This window comes from Pholcus phalangioides, unplaced genomic scaffold (genome assembly GCF_987345545.1).
Source record: "Pholcus phalangioides strain wild (caught in Gottingen) unplaced genomic scaffold, Ppha-v1.0 ptg000001l_1, whole genome shotgun sequence".
Taxonomy (NCBI): Eukaryota; Metazoa; Arthropoda; class Arachnida; order Araneae; family Pholcidae; genus Pholcus; species Pholcus phalangioides.
In genome coordinates this window covers 10933072-10941864 of record NW_028301594.1, presented here as the reverse complement: position 1 = coordinate 10941864, position 8793 = coordinate 10933072, and positions in this window count along the sequence as shown.

Genomic DNA, 8793 nt, shown 5'->3' with positions numbered 1-8793 from the left:
TCAATAATAGTAATTAAAAAAAAAACCCAGTATAAATCATTGGCTTTAAAGTTGAAAAGAGAAAGCAAATTTTCTCGTCTCACACACACAAACAAATCGTCCAATCATAAACAGAACTTTTCAGCTATACAAGGAACAAACTTTGAACGTGTTTTTCTTAGATGGAATTTCTGAAATTCTTGCAGCTTATCCGTAGATTTGTGGAAAAAAAAAACCCAACTACACCAAAAAATTCCAAAATTTTGTAAAAGTGTTTATTCAACCATATGTTAGTGAAATGAACCTCGGATTTAGCAATTGACCAAAGGGAACTATTTTTAAAAAAAAATGAATGTTTTTTATTGTAATTTTTGAAATTACCTTTTTATCTGCCGAATTAAGATTTCAATTGATTTTTTTCAGCTTTTCCCTTTGTTATATATATTTCCTCTTCTCTCTCTGATCCTTTAGTATAGAAATCTTCCATAAAATTAATGAATTTTTTTTTTCTGCACGTTTTCTGGATGTGCCCATGTCTATAATAGAAGCATTAAAATTTAAAAAAAAAATTAAATTTTATTCTCTTCCTTAAAAAAAAGGGTGATTTGAAAAAAAATAATTAAATTTATGGCATTGGGAGTGCTGAAATGAATGAAAATAAGTTTGGGATCTCACACGTTCGAGAAAAAAAACAAAAACCAAGTGCTTTCATGAAAGAAAAATATTTTTTTCTAATTAATAAAACTGATGTTTCTCCAGTTGGGAACATTGGCTGTTAGAAGGTTGTTTTTAAATTTTAATAATAAATTTTAAAATTTAATTATTAAAATAAAAATTAACGGCCTGATACGAAATTTTTTGCATTTGATTTGCGTCAAAATGGAGTATTTTTCGAAGTCATTTCGTAAAAATTCACTTTAGGGGATCGTGATCTCACTGAAATTGATTGGCTTAAGCAGTGGCGTATTTACAGGGAGTGGGGGGGGGGGGTTTCTTGGTGGGCTATGGCCCAGGCCGGCAAGTTCGGAGGGCCTTCAAATTTGAAGAATGAGTGGTTGAGATAGTAAAATTGGAGGACAGCAAAATTTTTATAGCCCAGAATACATCCACCCCTGCCAAAAGAGCGAGGGACTTGGTCAGTGAATGACCTAGAACGTGTGCAAACACATGTAAAGGGCCAAAAGAGTGATCTAGAGCGTGTGAGCGCTAAAAAGTGACCCAGAAGCGGGGAGGGGGGGGGGACTAGGCCTGTTAGCGACAAAGAGACTTAGAGAGTGTGTGAGCATGGAACTGAGACCGAAAATACGACCTCGAGCGTGTGCAAGCACGTGAGTGACTACAACAGTGTGCAAGCATGCGAATGCTAAAAAGAGTACGTAGAGACTTTTTTTTTCCTTCAAACCGAGCACAACTCAGGTCTATCACCATTTATGGGCGATTTACTACCTAGTGAATTAAGCTGGAGGTGTAACTGTGTGTACCTAACAGTCTGAGTGCATATTTAGAGTTGCGTTTGGTTTTTCAGTGCTGCCATCTATATTTCAGAACGGAAGTGAGTGATGTGTTATGATTGAATTACATTTGTGCTGTTTGTAGGTCTGTTGCGAGACTTGACGTAGAGACTGTGTGAGCATGGGGAGCTAAGACGTTGAATGCCCCAAAAGAGTGACTTAGAGGAGGGGCGTACGCAGGATCGACCTTTGGAGGGGGGCACAAAAGTTGTCTTCCGCCTGCAGAGATAAAATTAAATTTTAAATGTTTTTGTAAAAGTTGAAATATTTAGGAGAAAAATGTCTTTATATGCTGTTTGAATTAATTTTAAAATGTTTCTTGAAAGCTAGTACCTAAAGATTTCTCTGGGAGATTCCGTAAAGAAACGTTATCGTGGAGAACCATGGATTTCAATCTTAAGGCGCCTATAAAGGAAGAGCGCGGACTAATCTCCCACCTTTGAGCAAAAAAGTTTCGCCACTCTAAGTTAGGGCTCCTTGAAACACTAGGCTTACTCATCCGCCATCTCTAAACACAAGTGTGACGTTAGTATTATCGTCTGGGCTGTTCCCTATCCTACTTTTTTTAACGATTATACGTAACTTGGAGCGGTAAAATAAGTATTTTGCTCTAAGATTTAGGACGACGAGTCCACCTTCTTTTCTAGGTGCCTTATTCTAAGCCTGGGGTTGCTAACTAGAGGTGCGGGAAAGCATTTTTGCGGGTGCAAGATGGGGGAAAAATTTAATTGTTCTTGACTGATTATTTGAGAAGATTACAATGGTGAGAGAAAAATCGAACTTTTTAATTCTTTAAAAAAAGGTAAAGATCATAGTTGCATCTCGACATTTCATTTTCATCACTTTCGCTCGCAGAAATGTGCCACGTGAGAAATTCAAATATTTCCAGTTTGAAGGGACTTGACCCACTTAACGATCAGGAACAAGATGTCTCGTCTAAACGCAAACGGAAAAAATCCACTTTATCTCTCCCCCCCACCCTCCTTTTCCCATCATCCCGAAACCTCATTGTAACCCTATGTGTGAACGGAAGTTTTTTCCTTTTTTCTATACTCCTGTTCCCCCCCCCCCCCCATATAAATCATTATATAATCTAAATCTTTCTACTATACAGGGAGATTATTTTCCTCGCCGCATTTTAATGGAGAACCTAGAGGCATACTTTCAAATAGAAAAAGTATCCAAATAACGTGTAGCACTCAGATACGTCATTCATGTTGCAAAGGGTTGTATAGATATCAAAATAAAAAATTAACTTTTAATGCGGACACTCTGTGCTTAAAAACGAAATTGGAAAATTGTTGCCAAAAAAACATCATGACGTAATCTGAGTACTACACGTTATTTGGATACTTTTTCTTACTAGAAGTATGCCTCGAGGATCAACGGTTCGCCAGTAAAATGCGGTGTGCGCGTTAGCTCTATTCACCCTATATAAATTATTGAAATGATGATTTGTTGTTATCTGTTTGTGTATCATGAGTAATGATAGAGGAAACAAAAATTTATAGGAGTGAAAAGTGCTCGATTCTGGTTGCTAATCTACAACGTATACGGCCGTTCTCCGACTTACGAACGTTCCGAGAGCATCGTCCGTAAGTCAAAATCATGCCGATTTAGCGTCAATTTGGCATCGTAAACAGAAAGGAGTGAGGCATTTCTGGTGAAAATGCTTTTACTTAATATCGCCAATTCATCCTATAATTCGACAAAAGTGTCAAATCTTTCGGTTAGTACCTCGGAAATTCCGGAGAGTGGCTGTATTTCTTTACTGTAACTTACTATTTTTAAAAGAAATTAATATATTTAGGCGAGGATAATTAATGAAATCAAAGCTACTCATATGGCCTGCACTATACACATTATTACAGGGATGTCATAAAATAACTTTGCCGATACACGAGCCCCTAGCGGCCACAAAAATCAACGAATGAGAATGAATTTCGAGATATAGCCTAGGTGTTTCAGAGTATGCGCTCATAATGAAGAGGAGAAACAAAATCCTAGTTCTCGTGGTTGGGAACAAATAATGACAATAAATGGTCAAACGTGGACCACGCTGTGTCAATATGTTGAAGGCACCTGGCGTGAACGCAAACACAACTGACTGTTCATTATTTAATGTTACGAAATATGTTTGAGATTTTTTAAATTTATTTATACATATTTTGTCATTTGCGCTAATAAATGAATAAGAAACTTAGCGTTTTATGGTCATCTAATTATTATATTCTGAATACTACGCTTGTTACTTGCAAGGAGTCTCGTCTGGTAATTAATTAAATTTGGCAAATGTTTGCCTAAAATTTTAAATAACGAGATAACCGAGATAGACATCCTTAGAAAAATAAAATAAGTCGAGTGGAAACGCTATACAAATTTTTGTGGAAAGGTTTTTTTTTTAATAAATACAGAGCGCGCCAAAGACAGACAGACACCCTATCAATTAAGTTCTTGCTGTAAAAAAAAAAGAAAAAAAAATAGTCACGTGAGTCAATTTCATATCTAGCAATCGAATTCGGAGAACAAAGGTTAAATATTAGAACGAAAGTAAATGTCACGACATAAAGCGATTATAATAACTCGGCTCTCTATCTCTCTCTCAACAGGCTCCATCTTTTATCTATTCCTCGAAGAAATCATCAGCGCATAAATTATTCAGACTTGAATCAGAAGTTTTTTAAACCAGGCAAGGACATTGACTTGGATTGACGATCCTTTCATATCTCACAGGTTATAATAATAGTCAGCTATATTAAAATTTATATATTTTTTATATTTTAGGAGGGCGATTTCATTTCTCTATCTTAAATCAAGAGATAATAGCGAGGAATTCTTAAAAATCGAAGGTACATTAGAGAAGTTTTCCCAAGTATGTATTAAGCTAATAACTAGTCGAATTTTTTTTTAATCTAAAATTTAGGAAAGAGTCATCAATCAAATAAAAGGATCCTTCGAAAGTATTAGGAGTATCGACCAGTGCGTTTTGGTTCGTTATTTGACCATAAGAGGATGCGAAAATGGACATCCATCAACAGCTGCTGATTCATCCTCCCCATGTTCAATATAAAAGAACATTTTTACCCCTAAAGAAAAAGCAATCGCCCTCCCTTGAGTGCTTTTTTCTTTAGCTACGAATAAAAACGACAAACGTTGGGATGGGAAAATAGATCTTTCGGCTGCGGAGGGAACAAATGTTATTCGATCGTTTCTATCCTCAATGTGAGTCACGTATTCGGGATGGATGATTCGATTCATTTTTCAAAATATCGCATTCTATCAGTGTGATCCCAAAACTTTTTCGGTTTACTACGCCCAAGTCGGGTACAACAGTTACAGTGCCGTTAGACTAGTTGAACAAACAATAAATAAAACTCACAAATAATAATAGGGAATAAGTGTATGGTATAAGCCGCTGTGGTGGTCGAGTGGTTATAGTGACGGACTCGCGATGCGAGGATCCGGGTTCGAACCCCACAGTGGTGGTCGGCTGAAGTTGGTTTTCTGTGGTTCCCAACTTCAAGGCGCAAATGCGAGCCGATCTCCCCGTTAAAAAGTCTCGCCACAGAGAGCAACAGTCCTACAACGAAAAATCATTCAATCATAACACTTCACTCATAGTTTGAAAAACTGGTGGCAGATGGCACTGGTGGCAGATGGCAGCACTACACATCACAAGCATTACAGAGAAACAAAAAAAAACTTCACGTCAGGTTTCACCACACGTACACGCACATTCCCGCATGTACCGATTAGTTGGGGGTTCCGTGGGGGGTTGTGGGCGGGGTGCATGTGTGGTGTAGCAATAGTAAGTAGGGTAAAAAAGGGCTCGGGGATCCATGATGTTCTTAAGTCAGCCACCTCGTTGGGCAATTTGCCTGTTGTGTTGTTGTATTTGTAATGTAATTTCGTCGCGATGCCCTGACGCGCAGTTTGGGAGCAACTGCTCTATCCCAATAAAGGAACTGCATGCACGGGGTACGAGAAACTTCCTCTTTTTATGGTATGAATAATTTTTTTTAATGCTTCATACAGTGAAAACGGACGTTCTCTGTTAGCGGACATCCAGGGTCAACGGCCACTTTTCTGAATCCCGCGGATAGTACTCTATAGACAGACCGTAGAATATTTAATTAGATCTAAAATTTAGCGGCTTTATGAATTGGAGGAAATTTTCAGACTGACACTAGTCCGCGGACCAGCGGTTGAAGAGCATTGATCAAATATGGAGCTTTAATATGCAGTTCAGTATTTCACTCCTCATTTGATGACGGTCCGCGATGGGAACGAAATTTTTTAGCCCTATGGGCTTAAGCTATCGAGATACCTTAACACCTAATTGTGTTACGTAGACCTTTATCGACTTTCAAAATCATTATCATGGTTGAGTGCAGGCACCTTGTTTCATTACGAAAGAAAAGAAAAAATTCATTTCGATTTCATGAGTGCAGCGCCAGCCCCCCACAAAACGCAGTGCCTGGAGCTGCAATTTATGGGGACTCCCGGTTTAAATACTGTAAATCCACTGACTAACCCGACATCATTGATCATAGATGTTGGTAGGTTCCTGATACATTAACTTTGCCTAAAACCCGCTCAATTCAAAGTAAAGCATCATATGCTTTAGACCAAAGGTGCTCAAACTTTAAGAGAGTGCGGGCCGCTGCATTAGTATGAAAACCTGTCGCGAGCCACTTCAGTGATCTAGAATAGCACCGCGGGTAACTCAAGTATTCTGCAAATATGTTGCGGGTCCTTTAAGTGATCTGGAAACGTGCCGTAGGTCACTCATGTGGTCTGTAAATATGCTGCAGGTCACTACGATCTGTAAAAAAATACGCCACGAATCCCTTAAGTGATCCGGGAATGTGCTGCGGGTCACTCGAGTAATTTAGAAATGTGCCGGAGGTTATGTATGTGACCGTAAATATGCCACTTAGTTTATTGTTAAAAAAAAAGGGTTGCCTCGGGCTACAACAGATTACTTCAAGGGCCACATGTGGCCCGTGGCCTTAGATAGTATGACGATAAATGAATTATGGGAAATACAAGTATCAAATAAATAAACATGGAGATAAAAATTAGAGATCGCTTTATTTTCTCCATAATTTTAGTGCATAATTGAGTTACTACTATTGCGATAAAGTAAAAACAGTATTTGCAACGTTCACTTGTTTTCTATCATAACTTGGGCAATTATGATCATTTTGGACAGGTGAGATCTATTGTTTGTGTGTGCATGTATTTCTCTATAGACAGTTAGTGTTATATAGACGGTCATTTTCCGCCAGAACACAACAAATACAATAATATTTATTGAAAGAATGGACACGTGCTTTACGAGTAAATATATAAGCTTCTAATGATGATTACCATTCTATCGATCGCAGGAAAGGTTTATTAGTTTTAGTAGAAGTAAAGGTCGATTCCAGCTTCCATAATGAATGCTACAAACGTAATAGTAATATACTACATTTGTCTGGCTGAAAAAAAACTGGACGTGATCAGCGAATGATTGCTAGAGGGCGCTCCTCCTGCCTACGACTTTCTACCACTTCACCTACTTTTTATCGATCCTAGAAATATATTCGGTTTTGGGATCACACTTCTTTTTTTCCTTCTAACATATTTCTATTTTGTTTATATCTCATTATTCTTGGGACCCCACATCCTGAAGAAGTGGGGCCCATAAGTTTGAACTTTCCACGGACTTCATATATTGATTTGCTAATAAATGCATAGAATAAAAAAATATCTCCGGATTCTCAGGCGATCAAATTGGATTATCCCGGCAATTCTCAAATCTTTTCACCCCTGCTAATAATACAAGTTTTTGAAGGAACGGGGGAGGTGGTCACCTATACCACCCTCCCCCTGCGTTCCATTATCCACTGTTCCTTTGCAGGGACAGTCATATATCCGAGGCTACCTTGTCCTTAGTCATATACCCACGTACCTAGCGATCATTTAATCATAACTGTGAATGTCTTACCTTAGCTTGCATTTATCCACTATTCTCTTGCCCTAATGGCCATATATCCGCGGGTCTCTTATCCTAGCCCACATTTATCACAGGCTCCCTACCTTGCTAGAATATTCATACACCTCCATTCACTTTTCCTCGCCCTCATTTAATCCGGTTGCTTTCCCGTGTCCTCATTTACCTACGGGCCTTGCCCCATGATCCCCCCATCTTGCAGCAGGGCCTCTAGGATGGGATCCTTGTAGATCCCCGGGCCCGAGTATTTATGGGGGGCTCTTCTGTAGTGAATTTATAGTGTATGAAATATACTAAGCATCCCGGGCTGAACCCGTCAGCCCCACACTTGTGGGGAGGGCATGTTTTACCCTATTGGTCATATACCCGCGACGCTCTCAAAACAGTAACAAATGTGCACGAATAGTGAAAGGGGAGTTGAATTCTAACTTGTTTCTAAACTGTCTTGAATTCTAGATTGCTTCTAAATCGTCTCGAATTCCAGCCTGCTTCTAAGTTGTCTTGAATTATAAATTCATCCTTGTGGGTGCCATGACCATCGCTCACTTCCTGAGAATGAAGACGAGGGACAAATAGTTTGAACACGATTACGAGCAACTTGGCGACTTACTCTTTTTTCCCGATATTTCTGTTCGGATTTGGCCGTAAAATACGCATAAGTGTAATAACGTCAGGAAAGAGACTGCGTATAGTTCTAGAAATATTTAGAAGCCAGAAACCATTTTCCTAAACGCAACAGCTCTTCAATTATAACAAGAAAGGAAAAAAAAAAAGATATTTTTGGAATATCACAATGTCACCGGTGGTGCTTGGCCAAGAAAAGTCGTTACTTTAAAAATAATAGTGTCTGAAGCTTTTCTTTGAAGTGCAGTGTTTATTTATAAACGTAATCGCACCACAGGAAGAAAATCACAAAGGGAGTCAGTTCCAATTCAAAACTAGTCCAAATGCTTCTCTTCAACAACTCAAAGCCCAAACAACAAACAGCAACTACAATAATTCACATCGGGCAGGAAAATTATACACACGTAAGCGAAAATATACATAATGACTATACACGGCCGCGGGATAGAATTTAAGAAGAAATGAGAGGCATCTTCTTATCTTATCGTCACGGTCCCTACATCCTGTATCAGGGTCCCTAGCCTAGACTGAAATCTTTGCCGGGTCCCCCCAAGATAGATTTCTTTTTTTGAAGGGCCTCTAATGTGAAAAAAAGAAAGAAAAATCGCTCCAGCCTAGAGCTTTGTCAGCCCCTAATAATCTTGTGGGAGGGTCATGATTACCATATTTATAATAATTCAG